The 27,500-nt window shown below is 40.1% G+C and overlaps 1 protein-coding gene and 2 long non-coding RNA genes across 3 annotated transcripts in view; 2 read left to right on the forward strand and 1 right to left on the reverse strand.

The window, feature by feature from the left end:
- The window catches only part of LOC136825815 (uncharacterized), a 108,742-nt gene that overhangs the window by 2,296 nt on the left and 78,946 nt on the right, over nucleotides 1-27,500 (forward strand). The window lies entirely within an intron of this gene.
- Nucleotides 8,410-13,763, forward strand: LOC136825806 (uncharacterized). Its single transcript, XR_010849460.1, has 3 exons — nucleotides 8,410-8,489; nucleotides 13,465-13,539; nucleotides 13,689-13,763. It is a non-coding gene; the product is annotated as an uncharacterized lncRNA (long non-coding RNA).
- On the reverse strand, nucleotides 8,622-9,600 carry LOC136825583 (uncharacterized). The gene is made up of 2 exons (XR_010849381.1): nucleotides 8,950-9,600; nucleotides 8,622-8,835 (listed from the first exon to the last, which is right to left on the reverse strand). It is a non-coding gene; the product is annotated as an uncharacterized lncRNA (long non-coding RNA).

The following is a 27,500-nucleotide window of genomic DNA, read 5'->3' on the forward strand; positions in this document are numbered from 1 at the left end:
TATATATATATATATATATATATATATATATATATATATATATATATATATATATGTATATGAATGAAATTTTATCACATCACTGTGATTCATATACAAGCATTATATATATATATATATATATATATATATATATATATATATATGTATGTATATATATATATATATATATATATATATATATATATATATATATATATATATATATATATATATATATATATATATATATATATATATATATATATATATATATATATGAATGAAATTTTATCACATCACCGTGATTCATATACAAGCATTATATATATATATATATATATATATATATATATATATATATATATATATATATATATATATATATATATATATATATATATATATATATATATATATATATATATATATATATATATATATATATATATATATATATATATATATATGCTTGTATATGAATCACGGTGATGTGATAAAATTTCATTCATATATATATATATATATATATATATATATATATATATATATATATATATATATATATATATATATATATATAGAGAGAGAGAGAGAGAGAGAGAGAGAGAGAGCTACAGTGCTGGAAACAGGGTCATCAAATGCATTGTACTTGCAGTTTCTTCATATTTACCAAAAGACATTTCAACCGCTTAATAAAGGCTCCAGGATTCACAGAGGATCCCGAATGAATTCTTATCATTTAAAAAGAAGAAGAAGAAAAAGAAGAAGAAGACACTTCCTGATTAAGATGAAAAAGACTTTTGATCCAGTATGAAAAGTCTTTTAAAAACTCGTTTTAAATTTAATTATGACCTAAATCATTTAAAAGAATTGCCTATATTCAACAACTGACCACCGATTACAAATGTATCTAAGTTTAAAAAAAATGTAGAATAAAGTAGAAAGACATTTGTTCCTTTTTAATTAAGAGTCTCTGAGCTTTTTTTCATCAGTGACGGAATATTTCGATCTGTCATCGGTCAGTGAAGTGACGTCAAGAATTCATTTACAATACAACCAGCGAGGAAGAACGATAATCATCTTTACCAACTTTGAAAATCTATTTCGTTAAACGCATTTATGCTGTGCTTTGGAGAGACTCGAAAGCAGGGAGAAAATAAACTTTAATGTTGTTTCCACTATTATGCTTTAATCAGAGGCTTCCAAAATTGACGTGGAAGTTGAGGAGAACTCTTGAATATTTTTAAACGAGCAGAAATTTCCTGAGTAACAATTCAGACAAATCTGAAACGATTCTCTATTACAAAGTACAGCAATCTTTTCAGAGTATATAATATACGTTATTTTCATAGATAATTTTTTTTATTATCAGGAAAAGGTGTAAGATTACGACAGTGGCTTCCCAAGTTGCCAAGAAAATTGGGAATTAAATGAATATTTTATCATCACAGTGACAATTTCTTGAGTAAACAAATTTAACAATTGTAAAATGATTCTCTATACTGGATTCTTTTCAGAGCATATAATGTAGTTTTCTTTCGAAAATATCTTTTTTATTATTATAAAAAGGTGTAAGTTAGCAAAACATTGACTATTTTATTCTCTAAGCGGGTCTTTTACGTAAACATTCGGCCGACAAAATACATTGAAGAACTGTTTGATGTTTACATTCCTTGGACGCGGTACTGTCAGAATTGCCGATCTGCCAGATTCTAAAATAAGAAAAACCACGTCAGTGTACCACTTTATTTGTAATTCAAGAAGATAAATATGTTGAATAATTATAGTTAGTCTCGGATACTGTTAATTAACCTTATAATCGTTGTATATTTATCCATGATAACACGAAATTCTTACTCTTTTTTGTTGGTATTGCTGACATTCCGTGGATGCTGTGCAGTTAGAATTGCCAACTTGTCAGGTTTTGAAAGAAGAAAAAGCACGTAAATGTGCCACTTCTTTATAATTTAACAAGCTAGAATGAATAAGTAATTAGTTTGTCTTTTATACTTTTATGTGCCAAAAGAATAATTTTATAATTCTCAGTGCCAACACACGAGTGCCCATTATTATGTTGGTAGTCCTGGACCTACGTGGCGCTAATTTGGACGAAGGAATTTTTGGTGTGGGTGAAAGTGATCGTCACTTGACATTATTTATTTCTTATTGACATTATATTAAGTTGAATTTTTTACATGCAAGGGAATGTTATTCAAATAAAACATTACTCGACATATTCTAATGGATTTGTGTCCTTAGTTTATAAGAAAAATGGAATTTTAACAAATATCTGAGACCATTATAGTACTCCCCCACGTATCAAAATGCTGTCGTCCTATGAATGGATGGCGTCAGTTCCTCTATTTGGAGCAAAAATACATCGAATTCCCTCTCTAGAGAAAGGACAAGTTACTGGCCACGTGGTCGCCCCATCGATACGATAATCTAATGATAAAATTGAAATATAATTTTAATTTTTACTTATTTTGATACAGTTTTATGAGCTGGAGATAATCAGTGTTATCTGTAATGCATTTGATCATTCAACAATAAACTATTGAATACGTGATTGACATGAGACACCTGAATTTAATTGTTAAATTTATCAGACATTTTATAATATGCAAAGATGATAATTCTGTTGATAATTGGTCGCTGCCATAATTTATTAATGCTATGGCATAATCTAGTATGCCGTGCATTTGCTCGGCCTTCTGCAATTATGAGGACATTCGTCAACTGTTGGAAATCTATTTCAACACTGCATGTGCTTCCTACAAGCTTTTGCAAACGTCGTGAAAATGACACTGATTCTGATTTTCAAGTAAGCATAAGGACGAGAGAGCTATATTTTTTTCGTTGTAGGCAAATATAGATACAGCCCTTGTTAATCGTAGGATCTGACTATTTGTATGAATTCCGTTCAAAATATGACGCGATTTTCCATAGCATGACAATATTTGTAAGCCGAAATTTCGCCAAAATAGAGACAACATTGTCATGTGAACTCAGCTGATTGAACAGATAAAATATCTGTAATTACTTAAGTAAAAGGGACACTTTTAAAATAAATTACTTAGCATGCAGAATTTAAACAGAGAGAGAGAGAGAGAGAGAGAGAGAGAGAGAGAGAGAGAGAGAGAGAGAGAGAGAGAGAGGTTGGGATTGGTATCTGGGATGTATATTGAAGGCTGTAAAGTTTTATGTTTATATTGTTAGTGGAATCAAACGGATGAATGATCATCCTCTGTCCTGAGGATTTCGTGAACTTGCCTTCATGAAACCACTGAAAACGCAACTCAGAAATATTAGAAACTAATTCTTCAGGTTCCCTTTCAGTATTCCACTTCATTTCAGCCTCATTCTGATCAAGGTCTGGGAGGATGTTGGCAACAGTCGTTCCAGGAGATTCAGAGTCTCTCTGAAATGCATGGAATCTGGAAGGCCTTCCTTTGCAATACTGGAAACAGAAAAGTGTTCCTTCTGACCATTGTGTGAAAGGATGCAGAACCTCCCTTTGTTTTGATTCAAGCATAAAGCATCAATTAGCATTTTGATTTTATTACCGTGACTGCTGGGGAAGCTGTTATGCATAACAAAAATCACATGAAATCTGTCTGCTCAACTTTGCGAATGTTTGAATTTCATACATTTCTCTTCAAGATGATTTTTGTCTAAAATAACCTTCTATCCATCAAGAATAGCGAGCCCTTTCACTTATTCCTATTTGCCAAATGATAAGATCAGGTACAACACTTTCGTGCGTAACTGAGGTTCAGGTTGTATCATGCAATGATATTGATCTATAAACTTCTCCTACCCATAAAATATTGCTCCAAATTCAAGTTCAAGTGGAAATTAGGGCTGGCATTTGGCTGTGCCTCCTACGTGGTAAGGATCTTCTGTGCATGAAAACTGACTATGATTAAAGGTTTAAGTGTCACTACGAGCTGCAGAAGCAAGGGACAGGTCAGTGCACCAGTGGACGACGTCCTAGACCAGCGTGTCTTAAAGGGTGCCGTATGACTGACTGAGGGTGCATCAGTATTTGGGGAAAATGAATAATAAGTTCGGTACCCATACGCCCATCACTACACATTGTACTTAAACTTTATTGGCTTTGGCTACGGCTGAGAGAAACAGCGGATTAGTGCTTCTTTGCTCTCTCTGCGAATCATCCCGAAAGGACTTCGGTATCATCACCAGCCGAATCCAGATAAGCAGGTCTGACACTCACTTGGTGGCAAAACAGGACGCTGTCACTGACGCCTGCTGTCGTCTTCTTCTTCTTCTTGCCTCGTCGTTACGCCTGACTTTGCTCATTAGTGACCCGAGTCACTCGGCTAAAACAATTTAGGATTTGAGACGGTACGTGGAATGGAAAGTTCTTGGTAACCGAGGCTGAATAATATTCAGTTAACAGCAGCAGTAACCGAAAGGATAACACCAAAGGGCAAGGTATAAAAAAGAGGCTGCTTGCATATCCCCTCTGTTTTCATCCATCTGTTCAGCTCAATTCAACGACGCTGAAGACGAAAGGGACCTCAAGGCAAGACTCCTGAGCGCTGCTGGGAAGAAGACCCTTGAGTGTAATGTCTTTATAATGTCTTTTAATGTCAGTAGAGGAAAAAAAAACCCCATATAGACTCCACTTTTCTAACCTCCCCCGAAGGGGGCCACCCCCTTCCCCCTCCTGATAAGCTCATCACGTACGACGTGAGGCCTAAAAAGGGGCGGCAACGCCCCCAACCCCAAAAGGGGCGTGGCTAGCCCCTCCCCCTCCTGATAAGCTCATATACGTACACATGAGGCCTAAAAAGGGGGTGTGGCCTCCCAGACCCCAAATAGACTCCACTATTCTGGTGGGCGTGGCCACCCCTGACCCCAAATCGACTCCAGTTGTATTATAAGCTCATGTACGTACATGAGCTCATATTAGGGGCGTGGCCACCCGTGACCCCAAATGGACTCAGATGTCTTATAAGCTCATGTAACGTACATGAACTAATATATGTACATGAGGTGCAAAAGGGGGTGTTGCCACCCCTGACTCCACTTGTCTTATAAGCTCATGTACGCATATGAGGTCGAAAAAGGGGAGTGGGTGCGTGGACACCTGTAACTCTACGGGAATGAAACCACTTTTCTGCACCCCATGACGTCACGCAACTCTACGGGAATAAAACCACCAATTCAACCCTGACCTCAAATTGACTCCACTTTTTGGGGGCGTGGCCACCTGTAACTCTACGGGAATAAAACTAACATTTCAACCCCCCGACCCCAACCTGGCTCCACTTTGCCGCACCCCCCGTGACGTAACGTAACTCTACGGGAATAAAAGCACCAATTCAACCCCTGACCTCAAATTGACTCCACTTTTTGGGGGCGTGGCCACCTGTAACTCTACGGGAATAAAACCAACATTTCAACCCCCCGACCCCAACCTGGCTCCACTTTGCCGCACCCCCGTGACGTCACGTAACTCTACGGGAATAAAACCACCAATTCAACCCCTGACCTCAAATTGACTCCACTTTTTTGGGGCGTGGCCACCTGTAACTCTACGGGAATAAAACCAACATTTCAATCCCCCGACCCCAACCTGGCTTCACTTTGCCGCACCCCGTGACGTCATGTAACTCTACGGGAATAAAACCACCAATCAACCCCTGACCTCAAATTGACTCCACTTTTTGGGGCGTGGCCACCTGTAACTCTACGGGAATAAAACCAACATTTCAATCCCCCGACCCCAACCTGGCTCCACTTTGCCGCACCCCGTGACGTCACGTAACTCTACGGGAATAAACCACCAATTCAACCCTGACCCCAAATTGACTCCACCACTTTTCTACCTCCTGTGACGTCACGTAACTCTACGGGAATAAAACCATCCTTCCAACCCCTACCCCAAATTGACTCCACCTTTCCTACCCCCGTGACGTCACGTAACTCTACGGGAATAAAACCATCCTTCCAACCCTGACCCCAAATTGACTCCATTCCTAACCCCGTGACGCCACGTAAACTCTACGGAAACCCTTCATTTGAACCCCGACCCCAAATCGACTCCACGCTTATGCCCCCGTGACGTCACGTAACTCTACGGGAATAAAACCACCCCACCCCAACCCCAAATAGACTCAGTTCACTGCTTTTTGCGACTCATGTCCCCTTTAATTGTTTTCAACGTAACCGGGACGTTTACCTCCTCCTCATATAAAATCTCTAAATTAATATATGCACATCGCGAATGTAGCTCTCTCTCTCTCTCTCTCTCTCTCTCTCTCTCTCTCTCTCTCTCTCTCTCTCTCTCTCTCTCTCTCTCTCTCTCTCTCTCTCTCTCAGCCGTTACATTTTGCTTAGATATTCGGAGTATCATGATAAAAGGATATTTGGCGACTGACTTCAACCTCATGTGAGACATATATTTATCAATTTGATATCTCCCCAATAACCGACACACGGATGAAACCTGACCTTATCGCCATATTTGCCAAGCTGACTTCACCCTCACGTGAAATTTTATCTATCATAGAATTTGAGTCATAATCTCCATACACTACACAAGTTTAAAGGCAAACACTTCAATTTGTTTATTTATTAATACCGAGTTTGAAAGAGGTTAAATGAAAAATCAAATGACAGACGGAATTTCAGTTTTGTTTATTTATTAATACCGAGTTTGAAAGAGGTTAAATGAAAAATCAAATGACAGACGGAATTGTTATTTTATATTTGTAACCAATGCTAAATACAGGGAATGAATTAATATTCCATACAAATACATACATTAGAAAAAAACTGTATATACAAACACGAACGCGATAATATACGCATTCGCTTTTCCAAAAACAATACTTCAACGAAACACACGGCTACTAAATATTTTCTAACCTGTTCCTTCACATCACAGCCTCAGTATATGCCACATACATCTACTCCAGCACTTTCCCGACCGTTTATCAAAGACGACGTTTCATCTAACACCTCAAAGCTTTTAAATTTAGCTAACAAGTTTTTCATATATAAATCTTCCACGCACCTTTCCTCCAACAGGGATAAATTCTTTTTCATTATAGCCACGCAACATATTTTACCAATTTTGCTCATTTCATCACTGAATGTAGCTAACACAGGTAAATATTGATTCAACCAAGTCGTATTAACACGCCCGCTTTGACCGATGCCAGCGGGAAAGATAACATACTTGACATAGTCATACGATGATTTAGATAATTCTTCCTTCAATTTCTTGACCGAAGAAAAAAGTGGTTGAATCTCATCTGCTTACTATCTCTGGCCAAACGATCGGCATGATCTTCATCTTTGGAATAAGCCACGCTCTTTTGTGCGTATTCGTTCTCTTCAATGGGGGCGCCGATACCGTATTGTGTTAATAAGGTAGCTATGGTAGGGAGATCAACTTCATCGTTGCATTCCCAAGATGTGATATTTTCAGGTCTTTTCACAATGGCGGAACCTTCAATACCCTATCACGAGGACATGCATATGATGCACCAGTGCGAGAATATCGAAAACCTGCCAACTCGGCATACGGATAAGCACGAATGACGTCTGCCACCACACCGTAATTCCTGCATGTGACACAATTAGTGGCCACTACTAAACACGTGTTCCGCTTCCTGAACATATTTTCGGACAAGTTCCCGAAAACTAACTTGCACGAGGAGGTTGATGAAGCCATGGCGAGAGTCCACGTCTTGATGTGACAATCCTTCAAGAGATAATGAGCTACCCGAGCTCCCTGCCTTTATCACAATCACCGATTACAAACCAGTTGTGACGAAGCATCAAGTCTCTCTCCCTCCCAGCCATGATTCACACACACACGAATAAACAAGTCTTATCATTCCCTCACGCCAAAGGTCATCCACACAGATCGGTGTGATCTACATCTTTGGAATACAATACTTCAACGAAACACCGTATGTCACACCTGATTATTACTTTCTGACTGAACACCATAAATACAGCCGACAAGGGAAATTGACGTTATTCCATGCCCAAAGTTTATAAGAGTAAGTGCATCAAGTATTTCTCTTGACCGGAACGTCATTCCCCGTCACTATTCAGTAAGTAGCATATAAAACACTTTCCATTTACTCGAACATATAGTAAATATTAAAAACAGCAATAAGATTCATCTGTATACGGAATAGATATTCATATGAAATAATGTACCCGTTGAAAGAAACAGAATATATAAAACAGTCATTATTTCTCTCTTTCAGATATGGGAAATAACTCCAGTAGCGAACTGTCAGCTGACGAAGTAGCCACTCAGGTCAGACACCATTACTACTATGGTGCTGGAGCCCCAACACATTTATTAGGAAGGTGAAAACAGGTCATGACCATGAAGCAGGAGCAGAAGAAGAAGTAGCAGGAGATGCAACAACCCCGCTGACAGCCCACAGCAGTGCAACCCCCACCAACTCCGCCACCACCCACTACTGAAGGAAACGAGCAACCCGGTGAAGGTATGTAAAACCGATGTGTTATATATTTATTTAATAACAGTTCTTGATTCCATAGAAACACGCACTCTTTTTCTCCGTTTTCCTGTTTTTGATTTCAAATGGATTGTGGGCATAGTAAAAAAACACGTATAGATTATTCATAAGGATTTATTGACCACATAAAAGACAGTGTACAAATTCAATACACTAATCACCGTCAGACTGTCTCAGCACACATCCCAATATAACGTCCACGTGTATCCTTATGATAAGGCGAATATTCCGAAAAGCGTTTAAGAGGAAACGACTAAGACGTCTTAGCATTTTATCACCGACGTTCACGGGTGAATGATTCTCACAGCTCATCCTGAAATAAGTAAAAATAGTTATGTGATTCACGGTGTATGATACATATATAGAATATATCCTTAACAGAATGTAAATGGGGTAATATAAAAATCAAAGAAAAATATGCATTTACCTTAGTTGTTTAAGATGCGGAGACATTCCTTGTATGTAATAGCACGTTTGACCCCCGACCTCCAATGTGAACATTTAAACTTTTTCAAATATTTAAAATAATATCCCGTTATCCATTTATCATTGCCTCTCAAACGAGTGAATGAGAATACATTTTGTATTAAGGATAATACTGTTTTCACACCTCGGTGACTCACGCAATGAACAAAAAAACTAACGTAAAGACCGCATTTGTACGATTTATCGGGTTGTATTTGTTTTATTAGTCGATAGAGGCTATATTTGGGATGTGCATATATAAATTTAGAGAAGTCATTCGAATAAACTTTAGGATTTATACCGTAACTATCAAAAAGAAGATTATATTTCTAGGTGATTTTTCCACGTAAAAACATACCCAATGACCGACAATATTAATATCAGTAGACGAAGATAATGTATTAGATATAAAAACTAAAGGTTTGATTCTATTTTCTGGCAATGTCAATAATCCTACTTCATCCGAAGCGAACACACCTAAATATTTAACCCGGTCACCGAGTGAACCTTTTAAACTTATTTCAATTTCTTTTGTATCCATTCTATTTAACCCCTAACATCACACTGAATAACTCTATCCGCATCCACCGTTAAAATACCCTTGGTATCCCCGAAAAGTAAAATAATGCAAGGGGTTAGGTGTAGCCGTACCCAGCCTGATCGATATTCGCAGGTTTGCCGAAATTTCCACTGGCATGGAATCTTCAACATCTTCCACCACAAAATTAAAGCAGTAAATAGCTCTACCATTTTTAAAACTATCATAAGTGATCAGATTATCACCGCCACCCCTATACTTTTCTGCGTCTCGTGATATAATTGCATGATGGTATTAGGGAAACTGCATTGAATATTATATACAGTATTCCCATTAACGGTAATATGTATATTATTTAAATCGAAAGATTGAAAATATAGGCTATTGGCTGCGTAATCACCTGAAAATGTTTCCATATCAATCATGGCCAATGTGATTTTTTCAGGTATACAACTGTTAAAAGGTTGATCAATTAAAATCGAATTTTCATTTTGCCCAATAACGTATGTCTTGTATAAAGTCTTATCAAATATATATTGTATAGGATTAACTGCTATCGCCTCATTTAAAGCCGACATTGCGTTATAATGTGGGGTAACTCTATCGATCCATAATTTAACCTTTTCTATATTTATCACATTTAAATGTCCGTCTGTGTGGGCACCCATAACCCAGTTATTATTTGCTAATTCGAGCCTAAGCCTCAAGTCAATCGAATCCAGTAAATACATGTCTATAGTCGCTATATCCAAAAGAAGTGGAAAATATGTATGCACGCCCCGCGTTTTAATGTCGCCCATAACTTTCGTCTCCCACCTGCTGGTTTGACCGAAGGTATTGGCAGTAAATTGTCGAGTTACCCCGTGTGTTACATGATAGTCATCATATAAAAATCCCGCCCGACCGGTGGTAGGTAATGCCGAGGGCTTTATCATTTTCAGCATTTTGATATATGATTGATAGTTAAATACAGGACAGGATTCCACCAACTTTTCATTCAAGAAAACAGAAGCGGATTTAAATAATGTATTACTTAGACCATTAACGACAGACACGTGATCATCATCTGCTAATTGCGCGCCGGCCCTATCTATTGTGATATATAATTCTAAAGCTATACTTGACAAATCTAAGAAAGAACCTGCCACCCCATTAATGCGAAATTCTATATATTTATCAGTTAGAATTTGATTTACGGAAATATTGCAAGGTGTAAAATCCAGTCTTTCCTTTGAATTAATTGAAGTTTCAATAATTCTCCGTCTATTAACATTCGGGAACAATTCAGATATACCCGCAATATACGATGAAACAGGAACTTGATTACCAGTTCCGGGTATGTTAGGAACTACGCTAGCCATATTTTGTGTTTATATAATTTGAGATGAAGGGTAGAACGAGTGCGTACCCGCCGAATGTCAATTGATGAATGAGTTACAAAAGATCGTACACGTCCTTATTATATGTACTTCTAGATTTAACGCGTGTATCCTTCCTCTTCCTACGTTTTTTCTTTCCTCCCACACTCGACCGTCTAACTAAACGTTTCACCGTTTTCCTCCGTCTCGTTCTTCTTCTTCTCCTTCCAGTACCGCTTAAAATTCGTTGTCCAGTAGTTTTGAGGGCTCTTATACCATTTCGTTTTAAGGATTCTTTTAAAGGTAAACCGTTGTTTACCATATCAGATAACACAGATCTACCGAATTCATTAACTGAAGGTTTCGCGGCATTAAATAGAAAAGGAAGTACTTTACGTGCAATACCACTTATAGTAGAAAAATACCACTTCCCCTCCTGCGACCGGGATAGAAAACGGAAATATCCTCAAACCCCGCCCCTCTCCTTAATAAAGGGTCTGATAAAAATAGTTTTTAAATTCCGCCTCTGAAGGAGGCGCGAATAACACTCTCATTTTACTGTTTATACTATTCCCAAACAATTTAAGTGGAGCTTGATTCACACGTTCTAGTTGACTCGAGGGTGTTACGATCACGAATAAGGAATGCCAAGGGTGAACATCGAATTATATACGTACCTATTCATCTAATTTTCCTCTAGGTTTTATACGGAGCAGGCAAGTAACGCTTGAGTCTTTAGCGAAATGTAAAAGGTGTCCATTTTGATCCGTGATAAGAATAGAAATCTGATCCAAGATGTTCGTGTTCAACAATTTGTAGACTGTATTATGTATTCCTTTTCCTCTACCACTTGCTAAAGTAAAACAGTCCAATATATTGACTAGTCTCCCACCAAAAATCGTCGGTTGAACTATATCCGTATACACATATATATAATCTACCCCACAATTATCAGGTAGAGAATCAAGGGAAACGTGTTCATTCAATTCACGCCCACCATATATTTCATAACCAGTATTAATATGAAAACCTAATAATTTCGCGGCTTTTCCACTAAATTTTACGTATATACTTTTAACGTCCCCGGTCTCAGTTTTCTCTCTTGATACGTGGCATAGTAATTCTCCTTAAATCTTCATCCCAATGAAATATACCGTTACTATTAAAATAATTTATGAAATTATCACCGTAATAAACTTTCAAATAATCATGCACGTCCTTATTAAGAGCTCTCACGAGTCTTTTCATATCCCCGCTAACATCGCTATTCTCGGTCTGTACAAATATGTATGCCTATCACGTTTATGACGCTCTGTAATAAATTCGAGAGTGAATAAATCATCTTTGGATAATATAGCGTAATAACTCCCCGGGAACATGATCGAAGCTAAACCTACTTCATATTCAACCCCATTAGGTAATAATATAGGTGTAGGTAATCTATTGGCAAATTTCGAAGGTGTATTTTTGGTATACGTGTCTAAACAGCCGAGACTGCTCAAATATATGGTGTGTTCACCAGCCATGTCGGTTAAATACTACGATGGGTATATGTCACGAATGGTATTTATAAGAAAAGTTCGATAGCGTTTTATCTAGGTCTTATATGCAGACTGCATGATACAACCCCATTTTCAGTAAACATTATTTCTTCACCGTTCTGATCCGAGACATCGATGGTAATGTAATCCAATACGTCAATGGTATTTAAAGGTTTATAAATGGCATTATGCGGACCTTTACCACATGCACATCCTAACGTGAAACAGTCTAAGAGATTAACCATTTTATCACCCAAGATGGTAGGTTGAACGATACCCGAATACAGGTAAACGTATTCAACGCCTTGATGGAATATATTTCTACCGCGGTGAGGTCTCAACGCACCCGAACTGTATATTAAATACCTGACTTTTTCATTGAAACCAAACATATTAGCTGCTTTAGCACTGAGTTTAATCGTAATTGAATCAATCATGTCAACTTTGGCCACTCCTGCATCGACATGTGGAATGCTCATTACCTTCGTGTCATCATTCCATGAGAATAAACCGTCCCTGCGGATAGCTCCGCGAATATGCTCACCGTAAAATCCAGATAATTGTTCAATAATTTCCGTATTAAACGCTCTAGTCATGACATTCATATCACCACCCAACAAACCCGAAATGGACTTATAAATATAAGTATAAACGCGTTTCCCAACTGACTCGTTATAGATCACGTTAAATTGAATATAAAGTAAAATCAATGTCTTCTGGTTTAATAGCGTAATATAATTTCGGGAGAATGACTCCCACTAGGCCCACTTCATATTCCACTTCTTTCGGTAATGATATTGGGGCAGCTAACCTATTGGTAAATTTACACGCCCGGTTTTCTGAAATGTACTTATACATGCTTTGCTATTCACGTATATGATGTGATCGCTACACATGTTGAATGTAGACTGTATGACTAACAATGGGCATCGGGTTTATAAATAATATGTGTACATAAAAACCTCCACGTTCATGTTATACATAAAAACCTCCACGTTCATGATATGTCATGCAGTATTCATGAATTTGTTATCTCACAGATTGCCACGTCATTAAAGAAGATGTCCAAGCCTCTAGCCGCCATGATGAATCATCCTCACCACACTCCGATCCAGGTAAAATATTATTATTATTATTATATTATCATTGTTGTTTTTGCAGTTATTATTATTATTATTATTATTATTATTATTATTATTATTATTATTATTATTATTATTATAATACACGTTCACTCCGGTGCTAATTAACACGATCTTTACAGATCCCTTCGCTGAAGACTTCCCATTAGATGAAGATTTGATGGGGAGTAATAATAATGAAGCGTCACGCATTGGTGGTGGGGGGATCTGCACTCGCGAGGGAAAGAACGGAGGGTAACAAGGTAGTGAGTACCATTCATTATGCGGCTGCGGTAGGGTCACACATTGACGTGGCAATGAAGCTAAGTAGTAGCATAGCCCGATTACGCGAAGATGTGCTCAGTAACTTCCTTGAAAGAGGTATTCGCTCGGCTATGCTCTACTTGTGTGTTATTATCACCAGTGTGAGGATGCTAGGCGACATGAATGAAAAAATGCTTTTTATTTATGTACCCCGCCTATCCTCACTACGATTGACTCGATCTATGACTCCCTGGAGGAGGCTATTGAGTTTATAGCTAATAACTTGGAAGAAAGACTCAACCGTACTGAGGGTTCGGGTTGGTGTATGACCTCGCTGGACAGGGTTGAACTTCATATCACGCGGCGTGAGTTAGTGAATATTAATAACTTCAAGGCGTATCCCAAGGGAGTCCGTGGTAGTGATCAGGTTATCAATATTCAGTCCGGGTACAACTGTGTTATTACAGCATTAGAAGCTTACGTTGTACTCCGGGATAACCCTCCCACACGTATTAACAACCTCCCTCGTGTCTTAATGAGGAGGATGGGGAGGGGGCAATTTAATATCAAACACTCGCCCAGATATGCCGTTGACCCATGACTCTTTCAAAACATTAGAAAAGGGGAATAACCTCAACATATATCTGTATAAATTATGTGAATTAGGCATGGGGAAACAGCGGAAAAAACATTGGACGGTACATCTGGCGAGGAAAGGTGGTAACCCCCAAAGCCGTCATTTGGTCACGTTGTTATTAATCACTGACGACCACGTTGCGTTGATTAAGGATATGTTGGCATTCGTGAAGAAGTTCCGACACGGATTCAAGCAGGGGGCGGGGACTGAGCACGCGGGTGGTATGTGTTACAATTGTTTGACTTTGTTTAATAGTCCCACCATCCGCGAGGCACACACTCAGGCCTGTACCGCTCGAACCACTGTCGAATACCCAGAACCCGGTCAATTTAAACAGTTTACTAAAGTTAAAGCTCTGCAGCCAATCTCACACATGGCTTTCCTGGATTTTGAAGCGTATAATATTCAACCGAAGACCGGAGAGGACGATCCGAGAATAGTATCTCGGCAGAAAGCTTTCGCTTACTGCTACGTGATCGTTGACGGTAGAACGGGGGAATATTGTACCCATAGACTAAGTCACGGAGAGAAATGCGTTGATGATTGTTTGCAGAACATGAACCGGGACTGGGCGTTATTGCGCGAACGAATGCGTGCGTATCCTTTACATATGACTCCTGAATCCACCCGTAAGTTTGAAGCGAGCACTCATTGCGAAGGCTGCAACGTCGAATTCAAGGCTGGAGTCACGAAAATGCGACATCACGCTCATTCTGTGGCACGGGATAACTTTCTGTGTGCACTGTGTCAACAGTGTAATTTGAAGATTCAATTTAAGGAGCCGACTTTAACAGTGTTCGTACACAATTTGTCATATGACATCGCCCTGGTCTTGAAAGAGGCGGGGGCTCAACATGATTTTGAAATTCTGAAACGCGAGGGTAGTAAATTTTACTCAGCCAGATCAGGCAATCTGAGATTCGTGGATAGCAACAACGTGATTAGAGGGACCCTTTCTAGTCTCGCCTCGAGTCATATCAAACAGAAAGGTTCCTCGAAATCGTACGTAAGTTGTTAACCCAGTATTCTCGGGATTGTCTCGATTTAGTTTTGGGTACGGGTAAACAGTACTACCCTTATGATTATGTGACGGGTTTCAATATCCTGCGAAAGCCTGGCATCCCTTCTCGAGAGTGTTTCGATTCGGAACTTACAGGGGAAACCCTTTCCAGCGAGGACTATGCACACGTGGTCAAGGTTTGGAACGCTGCTAATTGCGCCAATCTTCTAGATTACACCATTTTGTATTTGTTAATGGATGTGGGATTATTAGCAGACGTTTATTTAGCTTGGAGGAAGGCTGCCATGGCGCAATTTGGACTAGACCCCGCCCGTTACCTGACTTCTACCTCTCTCTCGCTCGATGCTTTCCTGTATTCCTCTAAAATTCGTCTCCCCCTCATTTCGAATGGTGAACTCTATCAATTAATTTGTAAAAACATCCGCGGCGGTTTTTGTAGTCTAGTTCGAAGGCAATGTGTAGCTAATAATCCAGAGTTAAATCCCAGTTTTAGGGTAGGTGATCCTCAATCGTATATATTATACGTTGATTTCACCAGTTTGTATCCCACAGTTATGAGTAAATACAAAATGCCCTTGGGTGAAATAACTGAACTTTGCCCTGCCGAATTAGAAAGTTTTGTCGCTAGCGATATTACCGCCATTGATTCACAGGGTGAATACGGTTTTCATCCTGCTCGATACCAAACCAGTTAGACGGGATGTTGCTCTACAGACGGACGATCTCCCTCTCGCCATTCATCACATGAATGTGACTCACCAGGATCTATCGCCCTATAGTAAAAACCTAATGAATAAATTCAAGGTGAAGCTACCCAAGAAAAATGTTAAGTTGACGGGTACGCATTTACCCATGCGTAATCACTTGATCTGTCTTCCCTTATTACAAACATTGATAAGACTCGGTCTCGAAGTTGATGTAATAAGGAAAGTGTACAAATTCAAACAGGATTTTTATTTGAGGGAATATATTCTGGAGAATGCCGAAAGGCGTGCTAAAGAGACCGATCCGGACAAGAGGAACACCATCAAAATCATAATGAATGGTCTTTTCGGTGTCACTATTAAAAATTCATTGAATTATTCTACCCGAACTGTCGTCACCACCGGTGAAGCCTCTCTCCTCAGGAATGTATCCAAACACACGTACAAGTCTTTGGAAAAACTGGGTAATGACAGGTACATTGTGAACCATTGCAAAGAGTCTGTTATGGCTGAATCCCCGATTTATATCGGTTTCAGTATACTAGACATGGCGAAGGATATGGTGTATCAGTTCTATTACGACGTTCTTCGAAAGCAGTATGGACACCGAGTTCAGCTCCTTTATACCGACACTGACAGCTTGATCTTTTCCCTCGCGACTGATAACCTCAATCGAGAACTGAAGGGTGTGCTCAAACCCTACATGGATTTGAGTAATTTCCCCAAAACTCACGAATTGTATGATGAGTCACGTAAGGGGAAACTAGGGTTAGTCAAGGTTGAAACGGGAGCTGAACTCATGAGGGAGTTTATCGGCGTTAAACCTAAAGTTTATTCGTATCTGACGGAAACTAGTCGTAGTAACACCTTGAAAGGAGTACAAAGGTGCCGGCAAAAGACCATTCCGCATGACCAGTATCGAGCTGTAATCGAAAAGAATGAGATTACTTATACTCGTGTGCACAATTTGCAAAGAGTAGGAGGTACGATGTGTCATACGAGCCAGCGAAAGGTATCTCTCTGTCCTTTAGAGGACAAGAGATATTATGTGACACCTTATAAATCGTTGGCGTATGGACATCCAGACATTGGGGTGGAGGAGGGTATGGGGGGGGGGGGGGTGGGGGAGGAGGAGGAGGAGATAGAGAGGGCAGTGGCGGTGCCAGCAGTAGCGGCAATCTCTCCCGCTCCTAGCACCTCGAGAATTCCTCCGACCCTACATCCATCACATCATTTCCCGCGGGTGAAAGGATGTTCAAAACGTCGAAGAGAGAATAGTAAAATATACAATGTTAATTCCTCTCTCTCTTCGGCGTCTTTGACTTCTCCTCGACAGGAAATGGTTTCACCCTCTCCTCCAGTTAAACGGAGGCGTATCACACCTTGACCGGGTGTCATAGTTTGTATATTTTACTATATATTTTATCCTATATTCATATATTTTAATATATTATATTGTATATAATATATTCATATACACAGTTGGTTTTTTATATTTTTAAATTATTAAATTGTATTTTTATTATAGGTTGCATTTTTACTGTACATTGTATTTTGATATTGTAGGAAAAACCTGTATATGTTTCATTATGGAAATTAAACAAATATTATTGCCGTCAACTTCCATTCACCCTAATTATTATTATTAAGGCTTGTATATAAAAGGAGCGTGTAAAGTATACAACTTTAGTATCTTAGTCTTGAACGCGCTAACATCATGGCTGCGGCAGGTCCCTTCCCTGGGCAGTTGTTAGACCCGTTCGCTAATCCCGCTCGTATTATCATCGCGGGGTTTAGTAACAGTGGCAAGTCCGTCCTTTGTCAAAAATCATTGAACTCTATGAAACGCGTTTCCAATACATTTTATATTGCGGGGTATCTGAACACCCCCTCGAAATGCATCCTCAATAGGTCCCAAATTTAAAGTATCCAAAGAAATTTTAAATCCCTTTGATTACGCTGAAAAGGGGGAGACAGAGGTTAATAAAGGTCTATTATTCATACTCGACGATTGTTTCCTCGAGGCTAGTGATAATAAATTTGTCACTAACGCCTTCACAGCGGGACGTCATTCATCTATTTCAGTTATATTCATAACGCAGAATATGTTTCATTCGGGCAAGTTTAGTAGAAGTATAAGCCTGAATTGTTCACATTATATTCTAATGAAAAATCGTGATTTTAGTCAAATTGAAACTCTAGGTCGGCAGTTATTCGGCCGTCAAAAAGCTTCAGCCTTTTCGGACATATATAAAAAGGCCCTATCACGTAACCGCTACGGTTATTTGTTAGTAGACTTCGCTCCGTCAACACCTGAACTGTTACAGCTCCGAACTAATATTCTGGGTGAAACGGAATATCAAAAATACTTACCAATATGGATAAAGAACGGATAAAACTGCTAAAAACTTTGTACGGAGATGCACGGGGTGTGGGTAGTTTCAGCGGGGTGGACTCTTTATTCAGGGTAGCGAAAAATCTGGATAGCCAAATTACACGTGAAAATGTTAAAGAATTCTTGCGTGGACAAAAGTCTTACACACTGCATAAAGTCACTCGAAAAAAATTCCCCAGAAGAAAAATCATGTCACCCAAACCGCGAGTAATAGCGAGCACCGATTTAGCCGATATGTCCAAATTAGCTCGGTATAATAATGGGTTTAAATATTTGCTGGTCTTTATTGACGTGTTTTCCAGATATCTACAAATTGTTCCCTTGAAAAAGAAGGATGGTGTTACTATGCGTCGCGCTTTGAAGAAGGTTATCGAATCTACCGAATTTTCGGGAATTTCACGTTTGAATAGTGATGAGGGTAGAGAATATTATAACAAACATGTCAGAGAATATTTAGATAGTAAAAATATAAAATTATATAGCGTTTATTCGAGAGAAATCAAATCCTCTATAGCTGAAAGAGTCATAAGGACTATTAAAAGTCGGATATATAGATATCTCACACATAAGAATACCTTAAAATACATTAACGTCTTGCGTGACATTGTTCAGAGTTACAACCACAACCCCCATAGGAGTTTGGGTCGCACCCCGCAAGAGGTTCACGCATTAACGGCTAGAGATGACATTGAACGTCAATTCTCGAGTATGTATAAAAAGGCTGTTCTCGTTAATCCTCCCACCATTTCGCTCTTGAATGTTGGAGACGTTGTACGCATTGCCGATGAGCGTCGGAACGCAATTTTTAGGAGGATACACAATTCAAAATACTCTAGAAATTTTTAAAATCCGAAAAGTGGATACATCGCAAAATCCAGTCGTATACTTCTTGGAAGATTTAGCGGGTGAAGAAATAAAGGGTGCATTTTATCGTGAAGAATTAATTCCCACAAATCTACCAGAAACGTATGATATCACTATTCTGGGAAGGAGGAAGAAAAATAATAAAACTCAATATTACGTTCATTGGAAAGGTTATCCGAGACAATTCAATTCCTGGGTTGATGAATCTCAAATTGAACGGATATGAACCGTAAGCAGCCTTTAATACGTAAAAATAAAAACTTTATTTTATTCATCTCTGGTTTATCACCCAGTGAAAGAAGTAAAGTCATTCCCATCTTAAACGGTGGTTTGGTGGCTACGCTCTCGGAAATTTTTAGAAATTTTCTTTGTGGTAATCTAACTCAAGATAAGAAGTTTATTAAACACTTAAGAAATTGTAGACGAGAAATTCATCTTGTGTCCTTGAAAACAACGTCCATATCTAAGAAGAAAAATATACTGAAAAGTCGTAAAGGGGGCTATTCTATCAGCGTTATTGCCTATTGCAGCGAGTTTGGTAGGAAGTCTTTTTAATTGAAAATGAAGGAGTTTTACGTTATCCCTGCCATTACCTACGAGAGGTTAATGAATAGAAAAGAGGTTTGTGATGGTGATATTAATAACCTGGAGGGTACTGGCAAGTTGGATACGACAGCTGTTAGTAGTAGCGGACACGTCCCTCTTAATATCCAAAAACTGTCTGTGCCAGCTATATCGCTCACGGGACCTCCTCTTCCTCCTCCTCCTCCTCCTATAGAAAGTGTAGGTGCAGTGACTGGAGGGGAGGTGGTAAACGCCCCGATTACGTTGAAAACAATTAAAGGGGACATGACTCGCAAAAAAAGCAATCCCGATTTAACAGGTATTATTCCAATATTTTTAAAGAACCTCAAAAGTCATATGTTACGGCTTTTGTTAAGCACTTACAAGATTCTAACACGGTTGAATGGAATGAAGAAGGAGATTTAACTCATCCACTCGCAGGTTATAATATTTTAGATATAGCTCGAGAATTTCAAGGGAATAAAAAAACCCACGTTGATAATATTTCGAATTATCACTACTTCATAGAAATGGCCGGGGTTAAAGATTGGATGTTAAGGAATATAGCCATTAAAAACAAATCGAAACGTGGCGAAATGGGGGGAAGGAGGGAGGAGGAGGAGGAGGAGGAGGAGGAGGAGGAGGAGGGGAGGGGAAAAACAAGATGGCGATTGTGAGGAAGAAACGAAACAGAAGCATGGTGGATGCGTGGGTGGCTTATTAACATTTTAGGAACAATGATGCCGGAGCTGTTTAGTCACGTGATACTGATTTTGATAAAATGAGTCATATGTGTGGATGACTTTGGCATGGGGAATGATAAGACTTGTTTATTCGTGTGAGCTTGAATCATGGCTGGGAGTGATACTGATTTTGATAAAATGAGTCATATGTGTGGATGACCTTTGGCGTGAGGGAATGATAAGACTTGTTTATTCGTGTGTGTGTGAATCATGGCTGGGAGGAGAGAGACTTGATGCTTCGTCACAACTGGTTTGTAATCGGTGATTGTGATAAAGGCAGGGAGCTCGGGTAGCTCATTATCTCTTGAAGGATTGTCACATCAAGACGTGGACTCTCGCCATGGCTTCATCAACCTCCTCGTGCAAGTTAGTTTTCGGGAACTTGTCCGAAAATATGTTCAGGAAGCGGAACACGTGTTTAGTAGTGGCCACTAATTGTGTCACATGCAGGAATTACGGTGTGGTGGCAGACGTCATTCGTGCTTATCCGTATGCCGAGTTGGCAGGTTTTCGATATTCTCGCACTGGTGCATCATATGCATGTCCTCGTGATAGGGGTATTGAAGGTTCCGCCATTGTGAAAAGACCTGAAAATATCACATCTTGGGAATGCAACGATGAAGTTGATCTCCTACCATAGCTACCTTATTAACACAATACGGTATCGGCGCCCCCATTGAAGAGAACGAATACGCACAAAAGAGCGTGGCTTATTCCAAAGATGAAGATCATGCCGATCGTTTGGCCAGAGATAGTAAGCAGATGAGATTCAACCACTTTTTTCTTCGGTCAAGAAATTGAAGGAAGAATTATCTAAATCATCGTATGACTATGTCAAGTATGTTATCTTTCCCGCTGGCATCGGTCAAAGCGGGCGTGTTAATACGACTTGGTTGAATCAATATTTACCTGTGTTAGCTACATTCAGTGATGAAATGAGCAAAATTGGTAAAATATGTTGCGTGGCTATAATGAAAAGAATTTATCCCTGTTGGAGGAAAGGTGCGTGGAAGATTTATATATGAAAAACTTGTTAGCTAAATTTAAAAGCTTTGAGGTGTTAGATGAAACGTCGTCTTTGATAAACGGTCGGGAAAGTGCTGGAGTAGATGTATGTGGCATATACTGAGGCTGTGATGTGAAGGAACAGGTTAGAAAATATTTAGTAGCCGTGTGTTTCGTTGAAGTATTGTTTTTGGAAAAGCGAATGCGTATATTATCGCGTTCGTGTTTGTATATACAGTTTTTTTCTAATGTATGTATTTGTATGGAATATTAATTCATTCCTGTATTTAGCATTGGTTACAAATATAAAATAACAATTCCGTCTGTCATTTGATTTTTCATTTAACCTCTTTCAAACTCGGTATTAATAAATAAACAAAACTGAAATTCCGTCTGTCATTTGATTTTTCATTTAACCTCTTTCAAACTCGGTATTAATAAATAAACAAATTGAAGTGTTTGCCTTTAAACTTGTGTAGTGTATGGAGATTATGACTCAAATTCTATGATAGATAAAATTTCACGTGAGGGTGAAGTCAGCTTGGCAAATATGGCGATAAGGTCAGGTTTCATCCGTGTGTCGGTTATTGGGGAGATATCAAATTGATAAATATATGTCTCACATGAGGTTGAAGTCAGTCGCCAAATATCCTTTTATCATGATACTCCGAATATCTAAGCAAAATGTGAGAGAGAGAGAGAGAGAGAGAGAGAGAGAGAGAGAGAGAGAGAGAGAGAGAGAGAGAGAGAGAGAGAGGCTACATTGTGAGATAGAAGAGAGAGATATTGCATATATTAATTTAGAGATTTTATATGAGGAGGAGGTAAACGTCCCGGTTACGTTGAAAACAATTAAAGGGGACATGAGTCGCAAAAAGCAGTGAACTGAGTCTATTTGGGGTTGGGGTGGGGTGGTTTTATTCCCGTAGAGTTACGTGACGTCACGGGGGCATAAGCGTGGAGTCGATTTGGGGTCGGGGGTTCAAATGAAGGGTTTCCCGTAGAGTTACGTGACGTCACGGGGGTTAGGAATGGAGTCAATTTGGGGTCAGGGGTTGGAAGGATGGTTTTATTCCCGTGAGACGGGGTTACGTGACGTTGGGGGGGGTAGGAAAGGTGGAGTCAATTTGGGGTAGGGGTTGAAGGATGGTTTTATTCCCGTAGAGTTACGTGACGTCACGTCAAAGTGGAGCCAGGTTGGGGTCGGGGGGTTGAAATGTTGGTTTTAGAGTTAAAGTGGCCACGCCCCCAAAAAGTGGAGTCAATTTGAGGTCAGGGGTTGAATTGGTGGTTTTATTCCCGTAGAGTTACGTGACGTCACGGGGGTGCGGCAAAGTGGAGCCAGGTTGGGGTCGGGGGTTGAAATGTTGGTTTTATTCCCGTAGAGTTACAGGTGGCCACGCCCCCAAAAAGTGGAGTCAATTTGAGGTCAGGGGTTGAATTGGTGGTTTTATTCCCGTAGAGTTACGTGACGTCACGGGGGGTGCGGCAAAGTGGAGCCAGGTTGGGGTCGGGGGTTGAAATGTTGGTTTTATTCCCGTAGAGTTACAGGTGGCCACGCCCCCAAAAAGTGGAGTCAATTTGAGGTCAGGGGTTGAATTGGTGGTTTTATTCCCGTAGAGTTACGTGACGTCACGGGGTGTGCAAAGTGGAGCCAGGTTGGGGTCGGGGGTTGAAATGTTGGTTTTATTCCCGTAGAGTTACAGGTGGCCACGCCCCAAAAAGTGGAGTCAATTTGAGGTCAGGGGTTGAATTGGGGTGGTTTTATTCCCGCAGAGAGTTGCGTGACGTCACGGGGGGTGCGGCAAAGTGGAGCCAGGTTGGGGTCGGGGGTTGAAATGTTGGTTTTATTCCCGTAGAGTTACAGGTGGCCACGCCCCCAAAAAGTGGAGTCAATTTGAGGTCAGGGGTTGAATTGGTGGTTTTATTCCCGTAGAGTTGCGTGACGTCACGGGGGGTGCAGAAAAGTGGTTTCATTCCCGTAGAGTTACAGGTGTCCACGCACCCACTCCCTTTTTCGACCTCATGTACGTACATGAGCTTATAAGACAAGTGGAGTCAGGGGTGGCAACACCCCCTTTTGCACCTCATGTACATATATTAGTTCATGTACGTACATGAGCTTATAAGACATGTGGAGTCCATTTGGGGTCACGGGTGGCCACGCCCCCCCTAATATGAGCTCATGTACGTACATGAGCTTATAATACAACTGGAGTCGATTTGGGGTCAGGGGTGGCCACGCCCACCAGAATAGTGGAGTCTATTTGGGGTCTGGGGAGGCCACACCCCCTTTTTAGGCCTCATGTACGTATATGAGCTTATCAGGAGGGGGAGGGCTAGCCACGCCCCCTTTTGGGGTTGGGGCGTTGCCCCGCCCCTTTTTAGGCCTCACGTACGTACATGAGCTTATCAGGAGGGGGAGGGGGGGGTGGCCACGCCCCCTTCGGGGGCGGGGTTAGAAAAGTGGAGTCTATATGTTAATAAAAAGATAAAAATGTATCAAAATGAAAATGAACAAGAGAGTGTCACCATTTCAGCTCCTCAGGATCAGCATTTGTTCAAAAACCTCGACATTGAGAGTGGAAACAGAGCTGCAGAGATCAGCAGGATTTTTCTGGTGCAGACAGATTATCCAATAACCGCCATGATGACACCAGGGAGGAGTCTCGACGCTACACAGGAGGAGACATTGTGCAAAATTTCAACTATGAATATCGCGAAATAAGGAGAGAGCTTGCACCGATGACCCTGGAACAAGTGGATGTAGACTCATTTGCATGTTCCATCACAAAGATTGGTGGAGCAACTGAACTTCGTGAAGCAAATAAACTGGAAGGCAGTCCATGGTGGGACGCAAGAAGGGATCATGTCAGTAAGTTGGAATTTTAGTTGTCTTTTGCGAAGATCAGCATTTTCTTCATAATTCGGTTCCCGAAAGAGACAATGAAAATTAAGAAATAGTACATCTCAGATAAAGATGATAGGATGAAAAAAATCGTGGGATAATGGATAAGACTAAGGTGTCAAAGAGTAAACTACGAACAGGGAGAGAGAGAGAGAGATGGGTGTAGAGAGAGAGAAAGAGACAAAGGCAGAGACAGAGAGAGAGAAGGGTGTAGAGAGAGAGGGAGAGAGAGAGAGAGAGAGGGACGGGTGGAGAGAGAGAGAGAGAAAGAGAGAGAGAGAGAGGTGAGCTTGAGAGCGTGTGCGCGTATGTGTGTGTGTGTTTGTGTGTGCGTGACTGACTGTCGTATCAAGGAGCAGGTGGCAGAAGTTCACCAAGAGGCAGGGTCAGAGACGAAAGGCCTCAGTGGGTCGGTTGGGGCCGACAAGTAAGAACGTGTTGGTTGCGGCTGCGATGGCTGGAGAGGGTCAGGCACCTGGTTGTGGTGACATAACTCATGTCTGCCATTCATTCATATTGTTCTGTTTTCTTTATCTTTTGCTTTTCGTTAACATTCACTTCTTGCCTTTCTCAAAGCGTCAGAAATGCAGCAGAAGCGTTGATGAATGAGATCTGTAATAAACATATGAGTAAAAACACAACTGGCAACTGTTCTGTTTACTATGATGAGCTCCTCTGGATGAATGGAGGTGATGACGTCATCGCCGCGGCAGCGAGGAGGGGAAGGAGGAAGAGCAGAGGGAAAAGAGCATCTGTGTCCTCAGGCCATAAGGTTGAGAATGTCGCGCTCTCAGGCGTCTCTAGGAGGAGCCTTGTTTGGTTGTGGAGTTTAATTCTTCATTCCTTTTTCCTCTTTACGACAATGACGCTGTTTTGTTGTTGGTAGGGGTATGACGTTCATTGTATAACTTTCATATCATTCATTTAGAAAGTTCATGAGGGAAAACAGGCATAGGTTCGGAGAAAGAGAGAGAGAGAGAGAGAGAGAGAGAGAGAGAGAGAGAGAGAGAGACAGACAGACAGACAGACAGGGACAGAGAGAATGTTCTTGTTGCTGTTGATGTAGAAGGAAGGAGTCTCCTGATGGCACGGGCTCTTCCCCCGCCCTCAGTGTTCACTCCCCACCCATCCATCCATCCATGCGGCCATACGTACATACATACATACGGTAAATTTACAGTTTCGGTCAAATTCACATTTTCGATATAAAATTACATTTTCCCTAGCTTAAATAGTGTACTTTCAACGAATCTGACCTTTATTTCTACCGCAAATGATTAAATTTAGAGATACATGGCCGCCATGGGTACCGCTCTCAGTTTCGGGTGGTGCAACGCCGCTACGCGGCTTATGCACATTTTAAATGATTGTTGCAAGCTCGTATGTTCTGGCAAGCGGTAATATTGCGCTGCGCGCTTGCCACAGGGTTACAGGGAACGAAATTTTACCCTAACGTCTAGTTACAGTTTCGGTGAAATTCACGGCCGAAACTGCAATGTTACCCTTTTCGTTAACCATTTCACTTACCTTAAATAGATGGTAGTACTAAATGTTCACGAAGAAAGGTATTCACAACCTGTGGAGTTCCATTGCAATGTCCATGGAAACGACCAATAGCCTCAAAGTAAGACAGAGAACACCCACTGCAGACGTGCATGACAGAATCCATGGCAGTCAACTGAAGCGCACTTTTGTAGAAAGCCGGCTTATTCCAAAATCGCAGTTAATTGGATATTCTTGAAACAAAGCAACCAATCAGGTTTCAGCATTTGTACTGTACTTATAATTCATAACGAAAAACAAAAGACGATTAGGCATTTTTACCCACAATACATTGACAAAAAACAAAAACGCATCAGCAGAAAAACTGACATGGCAGCATAAACGCATCCTTGCGATAACAACAAGGCACAATATTAATCGGCAAATATCTCCGTAACTCTTAATTTGCGGAAGATGCGAGTATTTCGTATGAATCATGACAAAAATATATGATAGCAAGTAAAAAAATATTAGATATCCGAATTTGACCGAAACTGTAATAATACCATACATACATACATACAAACATACATACATCCCTAACTCTTCATCCAGTCGAAGAAAATCTTACGAAGAAGCCTCCCACCAGGAGTGTGTCTAACCTTTTTTCTTAAAATTCAGGCTTCCATAACTCGAGAATGGCTTGACAGATTGACCTGGAGTTTACATTTCCCAACAGAATGGACCAAAATGGGGCCGGGGGGGCTTGTTTATCCGGAGCCTCATGGACGTGGGAGGATTCCCCTCCCAGCTCCGGGCCGTCAGAGTCGGCCCTGGGATTTTACCTTCCAAGACACGTGACAAAATTTGCATCCTGGTTGAAGCCATTACTCGAGAACGGTTTGAGGAAACCACCCTCCTCCATTTGTTGCAAATTGCCAAACTCGACTAGGTTTTGGGGAATGAGGAATCTGGAGGCCCTGGTGGGGTTGCATCACCACTTTTGGGTGGTTGTAAGTGTCACTCAAGCACAGGTTGTGTGTCTGTCCTTTGAGAGGAAGAATATATATATATATATATATATATATATATATATATATATATATATATATATATATATATATATATATATATATATATATATATATATATATATATATATATATATATATTGTTACGTTTGCATCTTGGCTGATCAGTTTATTACTTGATTTACGTAATTTTTTCACGGCCCTGCATGCCAAGGATACACGTAACCTGTCACTTAAAGCTACAAATTAACCTCAAAGACAGTCATTATATTAACCAAAGGTCGCCAGTTAAGGGTAATTAACCCTAACAAAGAATATTCAAGGAATAAAGACTTTA

Source organism: Macrobrachium rosenbergii, chromosome 39 (genome assembly GCF_040412425.1).
Source record: "Macrobrachium rosenbergii isolate ZJJX-2024 chromosome 39, ASM4041242v1, whole genome shotgun sequence".
NCBI lineage: Eukaryota > Metazoa > Arthropoda > Malacostraca > Decapoda > Palaemonidae > Macrobrachium > Macrobrachium rosenbergii.